Raw genomic sequence first — 3,366 nt, 5'->3', positions numbered from 1 at the left:
ATTACTATCCCCGAGACCATCCTCAGCTAGACGAAAGGCATCAAAAGAATGCTCCCCGAGATGACATAGAAAGAAGAGAGGACCGAAGAAGCAGAAGCCCACAGCATAGAGAGCCGAGGCAACAACAGTATCTGCCCGTGATCCCATAAAAAGGACTCTCAGGAATTTCAGGCTTGCTTTTATTTTTTAGCATTTATATTTGCAAAGAACTAGACTTTTATTTTTAATTCAGACTAGACAGAAAATTCCCCAGATTTTGGGAATAAGTATTTTCAGAATAAATGAATAAAGCTGACTTAAGCATTGGAGTGTTCCCGGTCTAGGGACAGGGAACCCATTGATGTTGCTTCTTTTGCAGGCAAAAACTTCTCGGATCAGTCCTAGCCGAGAAGGAGCCTCTCGGATCAGTCCTAGCCGAGAAGGAGCCTCTCGGATCAGTCCTAGCCGAGAGCAAGAACAACTTCTCAGATCAGTCCTAGCCGAGAAGGAGCCTCTCGGATCAGTCCTAGCCGAGAGCAAGAACAACTTCTCAGATCAGTCCTAGCCGAGAAGGAGCCTCTCGGATCAGTCCTAGCCGAGAGCAAGAACAACTTCTCGGATCAGTCCTAGCCGAGGAGCCTCTCGGATCAGTCCTAGCCGAGAGCAAGAACAACTTCTCGGATCAGTCCTAGCTGAGAAGGAGCCTCTCGGATCAGTCCTAGCCGAGAGCAAGAAGAAACTTCTCGGGGGGTCGGATTTAACCCTCGGGTTTTGCAGGTTTTTCAAGAGACAGGGAGAAAACCCTAAGGAAAAACAAGAAGGTAATGGGGGGTAAGATTTAACCCTCAGGTTTTGCAGGTTAGCAGGTTTTCAGAAGGAGACAAAGATCGGGTTTCCTTAGACATGGAATTCCCATTATTCAAGCAAGCTTCGGATAAGGGAATTGGGGGGTAACTGTTGGGGATAAATCCCACTCAACCCGATCCAAAGAGGAGATTCAAAAGTCAAATAAGGTCCAAACAGATAAGAATAATGATCAGATAAGAATAATGGTCATATCAGAAGTCTAAGAAGATATCAGATCAGAAGTCTAAGAAGATATCAGATTGGAAGTCTAAGAAGATATCCAATTAGAAGTCTAGTAAAGGATTAAAGTCCAATTAGAACTCTGACAGCAGTTCTAGATCAACAAGGAGCAGGAGTCCTAATCCAGGTTTGACTCCACCTCTATGCCTATAAATAGGCTCATACCCCAGGTATAAACTAAGACTCAATTTTATGCACAAAGCATTATTTTCTCACAGAAGCTAACTTAGGCATCGGAGCGGGACCCCCGGAAGGGTCCATAGGTTTTGTTGTTTTGCAGAGTTATTGAGAAGCGTGAAGAATATCAAAGGAACGTGCAGATTCACACCATACCGGAAACTGTACCAACAACCCCAAACCTCCCTCTTTTTTCTTCTCTCTGTTTATCTCTTTACAGGAAGAAGGAAACAAACAGCACCTATATCCTTTCTCTAGATGAGCAGTGTTGAACTCCAGCTGTTGAAAAGCCTCTAATTTCCTTCGAACTTTAATCAAAACCATCCTCTCCTCCTAAATCAACACTGAACTGAAGAGGGAAAAAAAAAAAACAGAGCGAAGTATGAAAATCAGACAACATAAGGACTGAATATTAGAAAAATACATGCCCTCACGTCTTCCACAGTGGTAATAGACCCGAGTACTTCTCTCCATTTTCAGTTGGTTCCCGAGTTAACGCCCTTTTTCTCCTTGTCGCTTTTGGTTACTGAATATTTTAGAAAAGCAAAAAGTAAATTAAAAAGAAAAAAGAAAAAAGAAAAAAAGAGGAGTTGAAGGGGGAAGATTACAGAATACTCTCTCTCTCTCTCTCTCTCTTTGTCTTGGACAAGGATCCTCCTTCCCATTTAGTTAAATAGGGAGGTATAATTGGTTTTTTACATTTTGTAAAAATGTAAACAAACAATTATACCCTTATTTTTACACTAAATAAAAGTATATTAAACGGGGGAGGTTCTCTCCATTTCAAATAGAGAGAAATCAAATTCCTTTGTCTTATATGCTTTCTCTTAAATAAAGTATATTTATAATACTGGGAGCTAAAAAAAAAAAAAAAAATTAATAATTCTTGAAGCCTTTAACTTGTACCTGTCAGCCTCAGAAGAACGAAAGTGTAATAAAAATATTCACTTTTTGTTCGGTTGTGCACATCTTCTAGGGGCTGTCGGTAATATCTATAAACTTTAATCTACAGTTTATTATTTTATGGTAATTTTGTAAGTTATTGGTATTTAATCTTTAACGTGTTTGATATGTTTTAAACAGATATTTTTAAAATAGCATATTTAACTAAATAAACACATCATTGTAATGTCCAAATGAATAAAAAGTAACGTTTTATAAAAGTGTCGTTACGCTGCCCAAAATTCTAAAAATATTTTTAGGCATTATTGTTATTAATGCCTTTATTTCAACCAAATTTTATAAGATTAAAATATGAATTATTTATATTTATGTTGTTATGCTATTTAGTTATTTTAAAATGTAAAACCCATTATTTATATTAATGGAGTTATTATGTTAAAATGTATATAAGCTTTTAATATTAATGCCATAGTAATGTCCATTTTAATTTAAAAGGGTATTTCGGTCATTAGTTTGTAAATGCCGTAATAATACCATCATGAAATATGTGGTATTATAATTGACCTATTTTACATGCTGTTATTATATCCAAACAATATTAAGAGTTTTATGCTAAGTAATTTAGAAGTCAAAAGTGATAAACGTGATAAAATAGGTTTCTTAGCAATTTTGTACTAATACACTACCACTTGTACTAAATTATATTGCAGTGAATTTTTATCTGTGAATACTTTTAGAAGCGGAAAATAACTTTGAGTATTCTACTCACTGAGGGTGATACGTGGTTGACTTTCATATTGTTGTAATTTCTGCTTTATTTAATTATAATTTATATGCATAGGAATAGTATATTGCATATTGTTGTAAATAATTATGCAAGGTTAATAACACGTTAGTTGTTGGGATGACCAATAGACAAGCATACTGCTTGTGCAAAAAAAACAATAATAAGTACAAGTTGACTGTCGGAATGGTCAATGTTCTAGGCAAGTTATGACTACTTAATTGACTGTCCAAATGGTCAATGTACTTGGTTGTCGGGATGATCAATGTACTAAGTACGCTACTTTGACTACTAGTACGGAAAAGCTAAGAAAACATGGTAAGAGAGTCTGTGCTCCAATAATTAGCCACTTAAATGAACATGAATTTAATGGCCCTGGTATGAGAGGAGTGCAGAATAAAGTAAATAAGACTTTCCATATAAAACTGTCATTACAT

This window comes from Alnus glutinosa, chromosome 11, assembly GCF_958979055.1.
Source record: "Alnus glutinosa chromosome 11, dhAlnGlut1.1, whole genome shotgun sequence".
NCBI lineage: Eukaryota > Viridiplantae > Streptophyta > Magnoliopsida > Fagales > Betulaceae > Alnus > Alnus glutinosa.
This window is presented reverse-complemented; position numbering follows the sequence as displayed.